Source organism: Macaca thibetana, chromosome 3 (genome assembly GCF_024542745.1).
Source record: "Macaca thibetana thibetana isolate TM-01 chromosome 3, ASM2454274v1, whole genome shotgun sequence".
NCBI lineage: Eukaryota > Metazoa > Chordata > Mammalia > Primates > Cercopithecidae > Macaca > Macaca thibetana.
The window spans coordinates 148,820,609-148,840,305 of NC_065580.1; the positions used below are offsets into that span (position 1 = coordinate 148,820,609).

The window sequence follows — 19,697 nt, forward strand, 5'->3', positions numbered from 1 at the left end:
CTTTAGGATATGCAGGTCACCCTGTCTAGATGACAAAGCTTGGGCTGCTGTGACGTCGGTAGTCAAGCGTTCTCAGTCTGTTGGAATTGCAGTGTCATCACCTGCCGCAGTTATTCAGTTCTTGTTTTCTCTCTTTTAAGCATAATAATTAAAACAATTCTTTTAGAATAACCCCATTGTTAGATGTTTCTGGCACTTGTACTCCTAGATAAAATGTTTTTGGGTCTAATTTTTAAGATTTGGAGTCTCAATTTGTCCACATTGCAACTTGTGATACTGCATACTCTTCTGCTTACAGTCTTTCAGGGAGGTTCCTACTGTCTTAAGAATAAAATTCAGACTCCTGTGCATGCACAACTGCTGCTCGTAATAAAGCTGATTGTGCCCTGCATGTGGGCACCAGCGAGAAGAGGAGTCCTGCCAGCTTGTCTACAGCTCTGGGGCTGGTTTCCGTGGGTGGGGACCTTTCCAGTTCACTGAGAGGTGTCACCTGGGCTAGTGGAGCTCCTGTGAGCCTCCGTGCAAGGCTGTTCATCTAGCTTCACTTTCTTCCTAGGCTCCACCTTGTCTCTCCTTCCTGCCAGCACTGCAATGTACGTATGGTCCTGATCGATGACGCTACTTCAGATTCTACAAGTGTGCTGTGCTGTCTGGTACCCTTGTGGTAATAATAATAGAGTTAATATTCATTTATTTTTATTTTTTTAATAGTCAGGGTCTCACTCTGTCACCCAGGCTGGAGCTCAGTGGTGTGATCATGACTCACTGCAGCCTCCAACTCCGGCTCAGGCAATCCTTCTGCCTTAGCGTCCTGAGTAGTTGGGACTGCAGGCATACACCCCCACACCTGGTTAATTTTTTTTGGGTGTGTGTGTGTGTGTATGTGTGTGTGTGTGTGTATATATGTGTATATATGTGTGTATACACATATATGTATATACACATATACAAGTACATACATATATACATGTGTGTATATATACATGTATATATGTGTATATGTATATACGTATATATGTATATATGTATGTGTGTGTATATATGTATATGTGTGTATTTTTATATATATATTTTTTTTGGTATAGCAGTGTTTGATATGTTGCCCAGGCTGGTCTCGAACTCCTGGGCTCAAGTGATCCTGCTTCAGCCTCCCAAAGTGCTAGAATTATAGGCATGAGCTACTGCACCCAGCCCTTAGAGAATTATTTATTCTCCTCCTCCTCTACTAAACTAATTGGAGAGTTTCACTTCATACACTAAAGTCTATAGTTAAATTCTTCCTGTTCCCTAAAAGACTTCGCATCTTTGTGCTTCTGTGGGTTGCCCATGCCATTCCCTCTGCTTCCTTTCACTGCCTCTTGCATCCAGATGTTAGCCTAGTAAGTGGAGTTGAACTTGATGCCACTTCTTCCAAGAACTCTTTTCCAGTTGCACAAACTAGTTTTTTTTTTTAATATTCTTTCAGCAGTTTTGTAGTTCTCTGACAATACTTGACACACATCTTATATGCTTTAGTATATGGAGCAATATTTTTATAGGTGAAAGAGCCTAATTTTGCATTAGTAGTGTTTATATTGTCTTGAGCATGTAACACATGCAATAAGATTTAGATTGCTGGAGACCTGTGGTTAGTGATGTGCTGCCACTATGGGACAGTGGGAGGAATATTTCTGGCAGACAGGCTGATAGGTCAGAACCCCCAGGTGAGGAGGCCGCAAGAAAAAAATGGGAAGATATGTTGGATACCAGTTGGAGATCTGGTGATGTCATAAAGCTGTTGCCCTTACTATGCCTTTCCGAGAAGTACCTGATGAAGTTGGAACAAAGTAACTTTTTACCTGTTTTCTGATTACTGCAGTCAAGGCTCCAGGGCCCTAGCCATTGGGCTCGAATGTGCCGTCGAAGGTGATTTGCGATCCCTCGATATTTCCAACCTCCGTGTTTCATTTCTGACAAATTTTTAGGACCAGAGGCTAATCCACTAGAACAGTATTTCCCTGTAGCTTGGTTTTTAATTTTGTTCTGAATTTAGTTTATATTCCTAAGTGGCTTTACAAGTTTTTTCTCCCCATGCCCTCAGAGGAAGTTATGTTCTTCCGAACCTCCCGGGTACCATTTTAGTAGATTAAGAATTCAGTTCACTGAATGGTACCCCTGTGGCCTGAAAGAGTTAATACAAGTTTCTTAAGTACTTTATTAATTCCCAGGGAATAATTAATGCACTAGAGTGTGGCTTAGTGTCTAGCCAGTTACAAACACACTAAATATGTTTTTTTTTTTCCTTTTGTGAAGTGAGTCCCTGAAAATCAGTGGAGATTCACTTTAAATGTAAGTATCTTGCTTCATAAGTACTTAAATATGTATAATTCCACAATGAGAGGAGTGTTATAACAGAGACTAGGTGGATTCAGGTCCTAGCTCAGCCCTGCACTTCTGTGAGGCCTTGGTGTGTTTACCTCCCTAAATCTCTCTCATCTCTAAAGTGGGGACGCTGTTTACATCAGAGACAGCAAAGCTCAATGGTCATGCACTTAGGTTTTAATGCATAGCCCAGGTTTACTGCTTGGGTTTGATTCTTGGCTTCACTGCTTGATAACTGTGTGATCCTAGGCAATTTTTTTACCCTCTCTGACTCAGCTTTTTCCTCTGTAAGCTGGATTAATACCAGTACCTGACTCACAGTCATGAAGGTAAGTGTGCAATACATGTGAGCCGTTCATATACATCATGGACTACTATGTGACCACAAAAAACAAAAAAATCATGTCATTTGCAGCAAGGTGGATGCAGCTGGAGGTCCTTAGTGAATTAACACAGGAACAGAAAACCAAAAACGACATGTTCTTGTCAGTGGGAACTAACCGTCGCGTACGTACATATGGACATAAAGATGGCAACAATAGAGACTTGAGACTACTAGAGCAGGAGGGAGGAAGACGGAGTGCGGTGAAAACCTACCTGTTGGGTACTATGCCCACTCCCTGGGCGATGGGATCGTCTGCACCCCAAACCTCTGCATCATTCAGTACTCCCATGTAACCTGTATATGTACCCCCAAATCTGAAATAAAAGTCGAAGTTATTTTTCAAAAAGTGAGCTGTTATTTTTTTAAAAATAGTCATTTGGAGGACTTTCCGAGCTGATCAAATGAAATGAAATGATAAAGAGTGCCAAGTACTATGCCTGGAACATGGCGGCAAACACTGAATAGAGGATGGCTTTTGCTTTTATTAACTCCATAAGGTTTATCTATAGGAAGTTCCAGTCTTAAGATGCACATGTGAAAAGCTGCCTGTCACATGAAAGAGTTTGATGCCATGTAGCTTGTCATGTTGTCAGGCTCTGTCCCTGGAGTGTGCCCCTCACGTTTTTATGCATGTCACTGTGGCATTTATGTGACTGGTCTGCACTTTCTCCTTTTTACCCCTTTGGCAGCAGCATGTTGAAGTGCACTTCGGTTTTGTGTTCTCATTTCCCTTCTGGATTCTTGCCCCTCTCCTACTTTTGCTGCCTCCTTCCTCAATCCCCCATTGCCTTCGGCTGCCCTGCGGTTGCAGTTTAAAACAACAACAACAACAAAAACAATACATACAATACCCTATTTAGATGTATACCTTTGACTTTATGAGGGCTGTGGTTTTGTGGGAAGAGCAGAGTCTCACCCTTATTAGACTATGGCTCCTTATCACTTAAAGAGAACATCATTCTTGGAGTTAGTCATCTGAAAAAGAAGCCTGCTCCTCCAACCGGAAGGGGAATGGGGCTGGGGAGGGAGGAGGTTACTGTTGGATGGAACTGTGCTTGACTGTTGGACCTGAGTGACTGAACACAGTGTTCATGAAGGAGCTGGCTAGGCCTGTGTTCTGGGGAGACCAGCCTTGTGGGGGCAGAGGATTAAGCAAGCGAAGGATACAGGCAAGGCAACTCTGAAGTCATACTTGCCTTTTTGGGCCAGAGTACGTGTATCTTTTTTCTTTCTTTCTTTCTTTCTTTCTTTTTTTTTTTTTTTTGAGACTGAGTCTCCCTCTGTTGCCCAGGCTGGAGTGCAGTGGCACCATCTCGGCTCACTGCAAGCTCTGCCTCCTGGTTTCACACCATTCTCCTGCCTCAGCCTCGTGAGTAGCTGGGACTACAGGTGCCTGTCACCATGCCTGACTGATTTTTTTTGTATTTTTAGTAGAGGTGGGGTTTCAACATGTTAGCCAGGATGGTCTCGATCTCCTGACCTCATGATCCGCCTGCCTCGGCCTCCCAAAGTGCTGGGATTACAGGCATGAGCCACAGTGCCCGGCCTAAGAGTATGTGTATCTTATAGACCACATCCTGGATTGGTAGTTACAGAAGGTTTACTCCTTGGGCAGTGTTGGACTCTTGATGAAGTAGCAGGTGGAGGATGAAGTTTGGGGACTTTGTGCCTCTCACATTTACGCCTGCTTTTTAATGTAGCATGATAACAAAAGGTCATGCTATTGGTGATGGATGGGTAAGGTACCTAATAACAGTAAGTTTGGCTTAGGAGAGGTAAACCATTTTAAGTCAATCAGTATATAATGGATCTAAGAAGGAGAGAGAGGGTGACATTCAGTCTATCATAAAACTGGATGGATGTGCCACATAGGAAAAAAAGTTGTCATTTAACAGTGAGTGTGGGGAAAAAAAAAACAAAGTTTATTAGTGTTTATGTAGGCATTATTTATTTGGGGACCGTATCCTAAGGCAGGCATATTCTCACAATGGAAATGGATGCAGTGTGATGCCATGAACTTTTGAAACCAGTAAATCCCTTTGTTGTGATTCCAAATTTACTCAGCACATATCTGATTATTATCTGTTCTCTAGTGTAGTTTATCTAGTGAGACAGATTACATTGACCAGAGGAGTTCAGTATTCAGTCTTCTTGGTGGTTATTTTCTTGTAAATTAATAATACTGATAATATGCCATTTTGCTTTTTTATAATTGATTGTCTTTAACTTTGCCCTGAAGCATTTTTCCTGATCAACTCTAGACCGTGATAGAGCCTTTGGGCCTCAGGGCTAATGATCTTACCTCGAACCACCAGTCAGTGAGGTGTCTGGGAAAACCTTTTCCTGGTGATGTCTCATCTTTTCCTTCTGCAGTCACCAATATCGTATTTACTGTGTCATGATGCTAGGGTTTGTACTGGCTTGTTTACTTTTCATGATTTATCTTATAGTGTGATCATTTGTGTAACACTTAAAAAAATTAGTAGGACTGTTAAAATAGTTTTTTCCCCCCATTAAAAGTGGAATGACACCGTTTAGCTTCTGAAGACTTCGGCTTTAACTGGTTTTTATTTTGAGCTGGGTATTAAAGGAGAATTATGATAGGGTAAACATAATTAGTGATACCTGGTTGCCCCAAGCATCGATAATATCTGATACTACATACATAAGTAGATATCTATTTTGTGATAATATACCTTAGTTTCATTGGATAAAACCAGAAGAAGAAAAAATGTGCAAGCAGCTTGGTTACTGCCTAAGCTGCAGCAGTTCTGAGAGCCTACTGTTGTCATTTTTAATGGACAGCCTTGTACTTCCATAGGTTGGTTAATCTTAAAGACCAGATGGTAGTTGTATTGTAATTTCATAAAGATTTTATGTCCTGTGTTTTGCTATCAACTAGAAGTATGAGAATTTAGGCAAGTTATATTAAGACATATAAATAATAAAAGTTGGTGAATCATTTTATCTAACAACTTACTGATATTACTCAACACAAGGAGAAAACTTAGAAAATGGACCTTAACACCATTGTCTACTACAAAGAGAGTATAGAGGAGGCAGGAAAAACAGAGAGCACACAATAACATGATAGTTATAAATCCGGGTGTCAGTAATTACAATAAATGTAAATAGACTAGAGGATTCTGCTAAAAGGCAGGTCAGATTGGATTAAAGACATCTGACATACTAGGTTTACAAGAAGCGTATCTAAAAACAAAGATACAGAAGGCAAAATAATGGAAAATTATATTTCAGGCTTACTTTAAGCAAAATAAAGCTGGTATAACATGTTGATATCAGACAAAATAGAAATCAAGGCAAAAGGCATTAGAGATGAAGAGGATCACTGTACAGTGGTAAAAGGTTCAGTTCAGATATAGGTACGTATTATATAAAGCAAAAATATACAGAAACAGAAGAAAAATAGCTGAATGCACAATCCTACTGGGAAGTTAACATACCTTTCTGAATAATACGACTTGCAGAAAACTTAGGATATGGAAGACTTAAAGAACATGATTAATTAACAAATATGACCTCACGGACATTCACAGAATATTACAGTTCCTATATAATCCATTCTTTTCAAGCACATGGAACATCTGACATTGATTACATATAGGACTATAAAGCAAGTATTGATAAATTTCAAATGATTAAAATCATGTATTTTTCTTATGAAATTATAGAAGGAATCAACCAAAAGATAACAGGAAAATCCTTGTATTTGAGAAATTAAGAAATATATTTCTTATAATGTATAATATATAATTTTATAAATATATAAATATATAATTTAATTATAAAAGTTTCATTTAAAAAGTTACAAAATGGAAAAAATCTATCACTTAAATACAAAATCACTGTACTTCTGACCCTAGTAACTGTAAAAATTGTCAGGATTTGGAAGTTTTTTTTTTTTTAATATCCAACTACTTGATACACATTCCCGAGATCCCCAGTATTTTTGAGAATTCTTCTTAGGAGGCTAGTGATCATGTACGTGGGATTAGGAAAGTAGTTGAGCTAAATGGGGGAAGAGATTATTCCTGCTCGTAGCAGGGAGGGTGTGCCACGATGAGAGGTCTGTGGATTTACTGAAAGCACGAGATTTACATCCAGAGTTTAGTTCACAGGCTGTGGCTACAGTTTTTATTTAGAGGCTGATAGACCAGCTGTGACTGTACTTAGGTGTTCTTAGACGGACACCTAAGGAAATTTGAGGCTCAGACAAGCTGAAGTAGATATTTCTGTTTCCATGTTTAATAACAGAGCCACTCATGGGCTCTCACAGATGCACTGTTTGGAGTTTTACCATTCCTTCCCATTTCCATTCCTGAAGGAAAAAGAAGAGATTTTTCCTTTTTTCAGATTATTACTGATTGTTGGTGACCTAGGGAAATGCTTTTCCCCCCCCCCCCCCCCCCTTCTCTTTTTAAAGTTCTGAGGAGCGTGAAAACATTGAGGTATTCACAGTGTCTGCTAAGGAAATGAGTTCTGGCCTGTATTTTTTGAAGAGTGGGAATCTAAATCAGAACGGACACCAAGTTGAAGAAATAATTTGTCACATCATAGATGCTGGAACAAGCTCTACATGGGAATACTTTGTTGTAGTTAGGGTCTGTCTTGAGGGCAAACAAGACGTAAAGGGTATGTGAAATGTTTGGTCGATATGTATGTTTTTCTGGTGATCATATCCCTTCGTATCATTAGTTCTTTTAAAGTACTTTTTCTGTATTATCCCAATTTAGCTTTTTTTCTCCTGCAGCAATTCTATTTCTATTTTGTCTCCTGTTATTGTTCCCTTTTGTAAGTAGAGGATAGATAGGTAAGTGGTGTAAGTAATGGCATGGAAGAATTCAAGAACCATTAAGTAGATTATATCCCTTTTTACTGTCCTTTTCTTAAAGTGCTTGACTTAATTCTGGATAGCCACTTACAAACTTCGATGAGTATCTTTCATCTTGGGGGTTATTTTGAAAATTGATGGCATTTGGAATAAAAGTTGCTATAACCTTAGCCCATATTTGGGTTTATAAAATATACTGAACATAGGAACTCACATGACTCTCAATTTTTGAAGTAACCATAATTTCTAAAAAAATTAAAACACAAATGAGCCGAGTTACATTTATACCACTCCTGGGAATTATTAGAATGGCATATGTTCTCTGTTTATGCTCTTTGTAAAATTGGAAAAGTAATGTGTAGCTCTTATTAGCAATGCCCTGTGTGTAGTTTCTGTAACAGTTTACCCAGTCTATTTCTGAATGACTAGTGAAGCTGCCTGTCAAAGCCAGACCTATTACAAGGGATGATATTTCCCCTGTCATGAATAGAAACTATTGATGACTCGATTAACATACATGGATGATACAGTTCATGGTTAAAGGGAGCATGCTTCCTTTTGCTGGTGAAGGACCATTATCTGTAGATTTCATCCAGAAGATCACTAGAAAAAGCAGCCTCCCATGTTTGAGCATGTCCTGCATGTCAGTTTCCATGCAGATTCTTTCTGTATGTCTTCATGTCCTCATCTCATGAGGTTGGAGGTCAAAGTTAGCGAGGTAACTGACTTGCTCAAGGAGCACATTTCGTGTTGGAACCGGGCTCCATAGCCACATATCAGACCATTTTTCATTTAACCAGCATTCAGATTATTAAGTCAAAGGGGGAAAAAAAAATAAAAAAACAGGGCTATGAACCAATTAGAAACCAGTGTGACTTTTTTATGCCTTACATTTATGTCTGGAAAGTTGAATATAAGGAAAAAGTTGTTGTTTGAAATACTTTTTCATTGGTACCAATGATTATTCTGGAGTTTTCTGTGAAAAAAGTATAGGTAACATAATAAAAGTCAAAGTTAACTGTCTTAACATTCCAATTGTAAGCATATTTTGTGGTGTCATTTAGTGTTTTAATAGCTCCTGAAAGAAAATTTTCAACTGTAATCAGTCTACATTTTTTTCATGTATATCAAAGCTACCCATTTATTAAATCGCAGAAGTTAATTATGTTTCATTGGGAATTAATATTGACTTTATAGGTCTCGGGTAGATTATTTAAATAGCCTTGCTAGCTAATATGTTAACTTCTGCCCTTTTACAAATATATCCTGACGGATAAAGGCAAAATATTATGGACTAGATTGTGCTTGAATATCTCAAAATGAAAACAGAATGAAACAGCTAACCAAGGAAATGATTGGACTTAAACTGTACATACTTGATCATGTTAAAGAGGCCTCACTGCTGTGTAACAATAGATGCTTAAAATAATCCACCAGCCAACACTCACTACATGTGAAAGTGGTTTACTTTCTTGTGTCTGTGGGGAAGCTCTAATTATATGATTATAATTAAGCTACAGTTTATTTTCTCATTTTCTTTGATTAAATTGGGGTGGGACATATCTGGCCAAATCTAGTCCTTTCTTAGTCAAGTTATTTGTTAATTCCATTGATATACTTTATTAAAATTTGCAGCAAGGTGTTTTTCTGTTAAAGTAACTGAAGATTTCAGAATGTCTTGTATCTAAAAATTGTTAATATTCTCTGAAATTAGAGCTAAAGTTCTTAAAATACAAATGCGTCATTCACAGAGATTATGGAGTTACTTTTAAAATGTAGCTATCCACTGAAGAAAATTGTGAAAATATCCCATTAGCGATTTGCAAATTTATTTATTTAGAGATGGGGTCTTGCTCTGTTGCCCAGGGTGGAGTGCAATGGTGCGATCATAGCTCACCGTGGCCTCTAAACTGCTGTGCTCAAGGAATCCTTCTGCTGCCTCAGCCTCCCATGTTGCTTGGAATTACAGGCATGAGCCACTGGGCCCGGCTGCCATTTGTAAATCTAAATGTTAATACTTATGTTGTGTTTCCAGTTAGATTTCTTACCCGTTCTTTGCATCAGCTTCTTAGATCTTCCCCGTTCTTCTCAGTCCCCTGTTCCCTCCATCTTCACAGTGCCTTTCACAGAAGAAATAGAAGCCATCACTGGGAATACCCTCAACTTTCCACCTGCAAATCTATTCCTGTAGATGCCCGTCGTTGCAGTTTATATTTTAACAAAGGCTTCTGATCCTAATTTCAGGAAATAGCTCTAAACTCATCTATTAGTCCCAAATTCATTACCCATTAAACCTGCTATTTTATGCCTCCTATATTCTTACCTTCAGATGTTGAGAGGTCGGGGCATAGAACTTTGCAGCACGTCTGCAGAGTCTTCCCTCTAGAGTGAACTTGATCCTGCTGTTCGTTCTCTTTACTCTCTTCAAAGTTAGATCATGTTCCAGCATTGATGGTATTTCTCCAGCTTGTCCTCCACTCTCACCCCACTGTCATGAGGACTGCGCTGAACAAATAGACATCTCAGAGTGCTTATAGGCCCTAGTTCCCGACAGATAACACGGTTGAAAAAGGAAGTTTCACAGCCTTGTATCTTATGAATTCCCATGTCAGCCTCATTAGCTTTTACAAGCTATTTTCTTGTAAGAATCTTGCTAGGGATTCATAGTAAATATAAATATCGGTAGTTTTGGAAAATTGAGACAGTGCTTGCCCTTCTCCAGTCATCCTGTACCTTTTAGATTTAACCTCTTTTTTTAGGGGGGAGGTGGGTGGTGAAATATAACAAAGTGCATAAAGCAGATGTGCAGTTCAACCAACTGTAAAACAGACATCTGGGCAGTTGCTCAGATCAAGAAGTAGGACGCTGCCAGCTCCCGGAAGCCCTCGTGTTTGTTACCGTTCTTTGAAGATTGAGGCAGGTGTTCTATGAACTTATCCCCAAGTCTCTGTATTATAATTCATACGAGTTGGGAGGCTGCAGTGTATTTGGACAATCTAAGATCCCCTCCTTTATTTTTGTTTACCGTTGGATTTCAGTTTTCTCTTTCCAATGTTTATTTTCTGTGTGTATTCCGAAGATAATTTTATCTGACCAAGAAAGTAGGTATAGAACTAAGTGTGTTGTCTGTAATTGTTTGTTACGATATAATATAATTAAGAGAAACTTTTTCAATTTTTGCAAACCTGGTTTTATTTTGCCATTGTTTCCTGATAGGAATTTTAGAAATTTTAGAGATCCCTGCATTATTTTATACAAATAATATATCTTTCTGAGGCCGGGCACGGTGGCTCAGGCCTGTAATCCTAGCACTTTGGGAGGCCGAGGCAGGCGGATCACGAGGTCAGGAGTTTGAGACCAGCCTGACCATCATGGTGAAACCCCATCTCTACTAAAAATACAAAAAATTAGCTGGGCATGCTGGTGCATGCCTGTAATCCCAGCTACTCAGGAGGGTGAGGCAGGAGAATCGCTTGAACCCGAGAGGCAGAAGTTGCAGTGAACCGAGATTGCACGACTCTACTCTGGCCTAGGTGACAGAGCGAGACTCTGTCTCAAAAAAAAAAAAGATATATCTTTCTGTTAAACATCTCCTTTAAAAATCTAAACTCATCAGAAAAATACCTGCTTGACCGCGTTAATTTATTTAAGCATCTCTTTCTTTTCCTGTTGGAATCATGTGTTTGTAAAGTCACATAATTTAATCTTTTAGAGACTCTGGATGCTTTTGTTGTTGATGTATATGTGCACACTCACAGTCTTAAGGAATTTGGCATTTTATATTTCACTGTCTTTTTACTCTTGTTCCCCTCTTTTGATTTTTTTTTTTTTTTTGAGACAGGGTCTCACTCCGTTGCCCAGGCTGGAGTGCAGTGGTGTGATCACAGCTCACTGCAGCCTCAGTTTCCCTGGGCTCAGGTGACCCTCCCGCCTCAGCCTCCCTGGGCTCAGGTGATCCTCCCACCTCAGTCTCTCTGGTAGCTGGGTTTCAGGTGCATGCCACGATACCTGGCGCTTTTTTTTTTTGTAAAGATGGGGTCTTGTCGTGTTGCCCAGGCCAGTCTTGAACACCTGGGCTCAAGCAATCCTCCCGCCTCGGCCTCCCAAAGTGCTGGGATGACAGGCACGAGCCACATGCCCAGCCCAGTCCCCTTCTTCACCAGTCTTGGGCCTCCCGTTCTGCTTTTTCCCCTGCCTAGGCCCTCACCTCCCTCCACTTTTCTCCTTCCCATGACTTGATCCTGACACAGAAACAAAGTCCCCAGTGACAGTATCTTCTAAAAAACCAAACAATAAACTGTGAACTTTCTTTGCTATTGGATTCATGATTTGTGATTAAGCATATTTTCCCCTTTGCAGGCTCTTAGTTATGTGTGGTAGATGTAGTTCTAAATTATATTTGCTTTAAAAATATAAAAAGTATATAGTAACATAAATGATGTAGCATAATAAAACTTTAAATCATTAATGATGTTCATGGATTGACATATAAGCTGTTCCCAGTCATTTTTTATTTTTATTTTTATTTTTTTCTTTTTTTGCCGGGGAGGGGGTGGACAGAGACGTGCTCTGTGTCCCAAGCTGGAGTGCAATGACAGGATCTCGGCTCACTGCAACCTCTGCCTCCTGGGTTCCAGTGATTCTCCTGCGTCAGCTTCCTGAGTAGCTGAGACTACAGGTCCATGCCACCATGCCCGGCTAATTTTTGTATTTTTAGTAGAAGCAGGGTTTCACCATGTTGGCCATGCTAGTCTCGCACTCCTGACCTCAAGTGATCTGCCTGCCTCAACCTCTCAAAGTGCTGGAATTAGAGGCATGGGCCGCCACGCCCAGCCCTCATTCATTTCTTGTACTAGAAGTGGTGATCTCTGACAATTTGTTTTAATATGAAGTTATTTTAATGAGGGGCAAATATTTGCTGCAATTAGCTAATCATTACAACGTTCTTTTTTTTCTTGTTTTTTTTTTTTTTTTTTTTTTTCCTCTTCCCCCCTGCCTCCCCCCACCCCACCCCCGACACTGCTGCTTGGAGACCAGGGCTAAACCATAGGTAGTGTGCCCAGAGTCAGCCATCATCACAATGTTCACGCTTACAGCATAAGTTAAGGTAGGTCTCCAAAAATTTTTCTATAAAGGCCATCTCGAAATAGAGTTAAGTGCTTTCAGGAATTACCATGCAGCTAGAATTTTCTGTAGGATTGAAGGTTGTAGCAGCTTTGGGCATTGATATTGATTTTGAGAATGAATCCAATTGGCAGTCATCCCCTGGAAGACTTAATTTGAGACCTTTATATACACTTGTGCTATAACAAATAAGAATGTGTCCTAGATGGAGGCAGAATGAAGTGGGTTTCAAGCATTTGATAAATATGTTAAACATTTTAACTATTATTTCCTCTTTTCAATTTCAAATAGTGTTAAATGATTGTTATGGAGAGGAATAGGGTAAACTCATTTCTAGGGCATGGTTTGGAACATTGGTGCAGTTTTTTTCCCAAGAACATCTTAATCAGAGCCCTGGTTTTCAGTCTGTTTTCCTAAGAACTCTGAAAGTTATGCTGGTTTCCTCAGGGATTGTTTCTGGCATTTTCTTCCTCATAGAACCTTATGGCATCACCTTGGAGACACAGCGTTAGTTCAAAGAATGGGCGTGTGATCCCCCAGGTCAACTGGAGTCCCATTTGGTGCTTTTCTGTAGGAGTAGCAGGGAGAGACTGCCTTTTCTGGTTGGATTGCTAGTGGTGTGTGGGCTGCCAAGTGGCCGCCTTCCTGGCACCAAGCAGAATGTAGCACACACAGGGAGCAGAGCCTGGAGGCTTGAGCCTGATGGCACTTGAGGAATCTGGGTTCTGGAATGGTAGATGTCCTCCATGCTAGGGCTTCCCACTTGCATGGTGAATACATTCCCTTTTTGTCTGAGGTTATGTTTTTTTTGTTGTTGTTTCATACAGAATTGAGAAATACGGCCAATATCTTAGGGAAGGTGGCAAGTTAGGAACTATACTAGCAGGCTATATTATTAAAAGAATCCCAGAGGCTAGGCCTTTAGTTTTAAATTTTTTGATTGTTGTCTATTTTTGCTTGTTTGTGATGAGCATTTCTATACCTGGCCAGGGATGCATTCAGATAAAGATTTTGGATACCTCCTCTAAAGTGTCTGTCCCCACCACAGGATCACCGCCTGGTCCCTTAGTGCTGACATTCCACTCCAGGAGATGCTGGGCTCCTGGGTGGCACGCTGTGAGGACGCTCGAGCTGTATCAATTGTGAACCTCACTTTCAGGAGTTCAGTAATTGTGAGACAGTATCTTCAGGTGTTGTGGGACTCTTTGGGGGATTCAACTATCCAGGGCATTCTGGAGAAAGGAATAATGTTCAGTAATAAAGGCCTGGAGATAGGAATTCTTACTGTACCCGTGACCCGTGAAGTCTTAGGGCAAATGGAGAAGGCTCTGTATGGCTGAATGAATCTTGAGGCATCCACCTTGCCTTGGAGTTACTGACTTTATTTACAGCAACAGACATACAAAGAAGCTTTATAAGCAAAATATTACAACACTTTGTTTTGCTTCTGGTTCTGCCATTCTGCTGTCATCTTTGTAAGCTGCAAAACGTGAGGGACAGGAGAAGAGAAGTTTTTTTTCCTCTTATCTCAAGGCCTTCAGCATTCTTAGACCAGAGCATGCTTTAACATTCTAACCACTTTTATTAGTTTTCTTATTCAGTGGTAGAATGTAAGCTCCAAGAGGTCAGGAGTCACACTACTAACTATATTCTTGGATAGCCCCGGCCAAGTGCCTGACACAACAGGTGCTTGACAATCTGTTGAATTATATGCAATCTGTTGAATGAAGCTCTTAAGTTATCTAGATTTTAGGAACTGCTGAGGCGGATTCTCATCAGACAGGTGCAAAGAACAATGGGTATTTTAAAGCAGTTAGATTTAACAGAATATCATTATGCAAATATAGCTCTGGGATGTCCCACTCAGATGCCAGGCTTACAATGTTAATGAATGAAGTGTTATTTGAATTTGTGTGTGTTTAGGGGGGAGTGGATTCTCTTGTTAATATTGGGCCTCCTTAGGTTTATTGATATTTTCGATAGAAATAACTTGAAAATTGCTGTTGAAAGATACAAATGTTTCTTTCCCAGGTGTTTTAAAACTTCTTAGGAATATATGACAAGCTGGTGTTGGGTTGATTGTCCCAGGTTTTGTTACCTTGGCCCAATACTGCTGTCACTATCCCAGTCACCTGGTCTGTCTGATCCTGGGGCACTGGGTGAGAAGCTGTTGGTTCTGTCATTCTGACTGTATTAGCAGTCCCCCCTCCCACAGAGGCAGAGACGACTCCACTCTGTTATGTAATTGTGAGTGCTGGGAAAGAGGGGAGGAGTTATAATTCGGGGAATTTCCATATTGGAACTAGTACTGCCTATGTGTCATATGATGCATTTGGCATGGAATATCAATGGGTTATTCAACACGTTTGAATAGTAAGGCCTCCAATCGCCATTTTTAGCATATGTGCTGAAGAAACAAAATGGTGCATTGGCAGTTACATCCATCATCTTTCCCCTTTGGTTGAAATTTAAAGTGACAAACTGTTATACTTTAAAAACCGTATTGGTGATTAAGTCATCTTAAACACATACAAATTCCTAGAAAATATATGCAATTGATGCTGTAGTTTTTTCTATATTACAATTATTTATGGTCGGGTGTGGTGGCTCACGCCTGTAAACTCAACACTTTGGGAGATTGAAACGGGAGGATCGCACTCGCACCTGGGCAACAGAGTGAGACCCTAAAACGTTCATTTTAAAACCCGAATTGAAATTGGTAGTAAATTTTTAAACACTAATGGTGAGAATATTTGCATTTCTATCGTGGGACCTCTGTGTTACTTGTTCTTCTATTCCACTTTCCTGTCCCACCTTCTGGTAACTGTGGTTCTTGTTTTTTCTGTTTCAACTTCTTGCTCTTGGCTTCTCTTCCCCTGCCAGTGTGTCTCCCTGCCTTGGGTTTCTTTCTTCTCTCTCCTCTTCGTTTCCCACATCTTCTCTATTTGTTCTCCACCCTTTGATTCACTCTACATTTAAATCTACAGTTTTACCCTCTCTTGTTGGTTTATATTTTAATTATTTCTAAATCTTAGTAAGCAGTTTGAAATAAGAGCAAGGTATGGTGCCTGATCAATTACCCCATGGCTGCCACCTTTTTAGAACTATTGGCTTAGAAATCACCTTTGGTCACATGAAATAGGGCATTTATTGCAGGTTTATTAGCGGGAGGAAATAACAATTGTTCCATACACAGTATAGGTGCGTTTCTATTCTCAATCAATCAAGAATAACCAGTGAATTTTCCAAGATGGTTAAAGTGCTATATGGATAATACTGAAAGTAAAGCCATATGCACAACCTGGCAATTTAAAAAAAATCTCTTTTAAGTATTATATATCTATCTTGGAGCAGATTAAATTTTCAGTGGCAGTCCTCATTTTCTCCACATTGAGTTATGTCTTGGCACCGCGCTTTATTGCAAAACTCCCAGACCTAAAGGATTTAAAGTTTATTATTGTGATTTTAAAGCAGGATAGAAAGGAAAGGAAAGAAAAATAATTTTTCTGAGTGAAGGGACCTAGTTCTTGTAATAGCATTTTGATCTGAGGACTTTGCTGTGATAAATAACTCTTACTGTAGAATCTGGATGAAATCAACCCTGGGAGAACCCTATATATCCCTGAGGCATTAGGTGGCCAGTTACCACAGTGTGTACAGTACACACATGCACGTGTGAGCTGAGTGTAAGTGCAGACTTCTTTCACCTTTTTAAAGACTATCTTTTTGAAGACTTTTCTTGGAAAGGATTTATGTAACACCTGTTTGAATCTTCCCTTTTTGTTATCGTGGTAATATTCTTATTTGACTAGTATTTTGGTGATTAATCGTAAATATATAGCAGAAGAAAATTTTTACAGCACCAAATTCATAATTATTCTTGGATTTACTATATCTAAAGGAATGCCAATTTTCCATAGTTTTTCCTATATCTTTACAAGCCTCATTAAAGTATTTAAAAAATTTTAAAAACATAATTCCTTTTTTTCTTTTCAAACTTCTGAAGAAATGTACAAGATTGAAAATTAATTTTGATAAATTAATTTGTATTTACTTTGTAAGCCAGGACTTTGCAGTGTGACATAATATTGAAAATGGAAAACAATATTTGTTGATAATTAAATGAATATACAACCAGTTTTCTTCCCTGAAGACATTTTCATGTACCATGTAAAAGGTACTTTTTGGAATTATTTATACTTTTATAGTTTTCCATGTGTGTGTTATTAGACTTCTGAGAAAAACTTGGATAATTTTAGGATGATAAACATTTCATTTCCGTGTAGTTCAGTCACTTAAAAATATCCACTTAATTTTATTTTAGGACAACTGTAGATTCACACGCAGTTATAAGAAATAGTGCAGAGGAATCCTCTGCCCCCTTCATCAGTTTCCCCTTGTGGTGGCATCTTGTTAAATGTGGAGTGATGTCACCTCTAGGATATTGACTTTTGTATAGTCAAGAAACAACATTTCCATCACCACAAGGATCTCTCATGTTGCCCTTCTATAGCCACACCCATCTCTCCTCTTTCCTTCCACACTGCTCGGCAACCACGAATCTGTTCTCCATTTCTATAAATTTATCATTTCAAAAACATTATATAAATGGAATTATACTTTGGATATTGCTTTTTTTTTTTTCGCTCAGCATAGTTCCCTGAACTCAGCATAGTTCATCTAGATTGTTGTGTATTTCAGTAGTTCATTTCTTTTTTATTAAGTAGTGTTCCATGGAAACTGTGTACCGCAGATTGTTTAACCATTCACCTGTTAAAGATATCTGGGTTGTTTCCATGTTTTGGCTGTTAAAATAAAGTTGCTATAAACGTTTCTCTATAGGTTTTATTGTGTACCCTTTTTTTTCTGTGATAAGTGCCTAGGAATTCAGTTGTTGGCTCATATGTTAATTATATGTTTATTGTTTAAGACAGTGAGCCCCACCCTTTTTGGCACCAGGGACTGGTTTCATCAAAGACAATTTTTCCATGGACCAGCGGTGGGAGGTGGTGTGGATGGTTTTGGGATGAAACTGTTCCACCTCACGTCATCAGGCATTAGATTTTCACAAGAAGCATGCAGCCTAGATCCCTCACCTGTGCAGTTCACAGTAGGGTTTGCGCTCCTCTGAGAATCGAATGCTGCTGCTGATTTGACAGGAGGCGCTCAGGCGGGAATGCTCCTTCCTCCACTGCTCACCTCCTGCTGTGCAGCCTGGTTCCTAACAGGCCACGGACTGGTACCAGTTGGTGGCCTGGGGGTTGGGGACCCCTGGTTTAAGAAACCTTTTTTGAAGTGGTATACTATTTTACATTGTCACCAGAAGTGTGTGAATGATCCATTTTCACATCCTCATCATTATTTGGTGTTACCATTATCTTTCATTTTGGCCATTCTAAGAGATATGTGGTGATACCTTATTTTGGTTTTAATTTGCATTCCCCTAATGTTGAGCATTGTTTTTTCATGTGCTTATTTGTCATCTGTATATCCTTTTCAGTGAAACATTTCTTTATGTCTTTTATCATTTTCTAACTGGATCGTTTTTCACTGTTGAATTTTAAGAGTTCTTTATATATTTTAAATACTGGGCATTTGCTGAACATTTGGCTTACAAATATATTCTCACTCTGTAGACTATATTTCCATACTTTTAACAAGGTCTTTTGCATAGAAAAAGTTTTTAATTTTGATGAAGTCAAATTGATAAATATTTTCTTCTATGGATCATGCTTTTGCTGTGGAGGCTAAGAATTCTGCCTGGCCTTGGATCATGAACATTTTCTCCTGTGTTACTTTCTTTTTAAAGGTCTGTAGTTTTATGTTTCACATTAAAGTCCATGACGCATTTTGAGTTAACTTTTGTATATGGTTGAGGTTCTTTTTTTGCTTTTAAACCCATGGATATGCAATTTCTCCTGCACCATTTGTTGAAAAGCCTATTTTTTCTCCATTGAATTTTTTTTGCATCGCTCCCAAAAATCACTTGGACATGTTTTTTTATCCGTTTTTGCATTTTCTGTTCTATTTCATTGATCTGTGTACCCGTCCCCCAGCTGATAATATACTGTCTTGATTACTACAGCTATATAATAAGTTTTGAAATCAGGCAGGCTGATGATTGTCCCTTTATTTTCTTTTTCAAAATTGTTTTAGTTATTGTAGTTCCTTTGTCTTTTCAGATAAATTTTAGCATACACTTTTCTGTATCTAGGAAAAAATCTTGCTGAGATTTTGGTAGGAATTACATCAAATCTTTAGATTAATTTTGGAATTGACATCTTTGTTGTGTCTTCCAATTTATGAACATAGTATGTCTCAGCATTTGTTTACATCATTGATTTCTTTTATCAGCATTGTTAGTTTTCAGTATATGAGTCCTGTACATGTTTCAGTAGCTTTACACTTAAGAGCTTAATTTTCTTTGGAGCAATTGTAAGTAGTATGGTATTTTAAATTTTGGTGTCAGTGTCTTCATTGCTAGCATATGGGAGTTTTTGTCTTATATCCTGTGACCTTGCTGATATGAGGCCACAACTTCTGCAGTGTAATGTAAAACCATTGCATGTGAAGAGGGCAAAACAAAAAAGTAAATTGGAGTGCCTCATCTAGGAGTAGATTGTTTACTACAGTATGGTGGTAGTGGACATGTATCTCAGTTGTATTCATTTTCAATTTGGGTAAGTCACTTTTCATCTTGTGCTTTTCTAACACCTGGAACCTCTTCTCCAAGAAACTTTGGTTCCTTTTAGGGGAGAATGATAATTTGAAAACCACGATCTTGGGTACCATTGCAATAGGAGGCCATTGCTTCAGAACTCTTTCAGTGGTCAGAACTAAGAAATAAAAATAATTGAGTTTGTATTAATGTTTTCAAGTCAAATTTAGCAGAAGAGAAGTTCTTCCCCTTATTTCATTATACGTTTCTATTCATTTTCTCTTACACTGAAAATAGTGATTTCTTAATGACATCAA

General features: G+C 38.9%; 1 protein-coding gene and 1 long non-coding RNA gene across 2 annotated transcripts in view; one reads left to right on the top strand and one right to left on the bottom strand.

Annotated features, from left to right (window-relative positions):
• The window catches only part of SDK1 (sidekick cell adhesion molecule 1), a 978,941-nt gene that overhangs the window by 50,280 nt on the left and 908,964 nt on the right, over window positions 1-19,697 (top strand). The gene's annotated exons all lie outside the window — the stretch shown is intronic.
• Window positions 8,483-10,017, bottom strand: LOC126951499 (uncharacterized). The gene is made up of 3 exons (XR_007724492.1): window positions 9,922-10,017; window positions 9,647-9,718; window positions 8,483-8,574 (listed from the first exon to the last, which is right to left on the bottom strand). It is a non-coding gene; the product is annotated as an uncharacterized LOC126951499 (long non-coding RNA).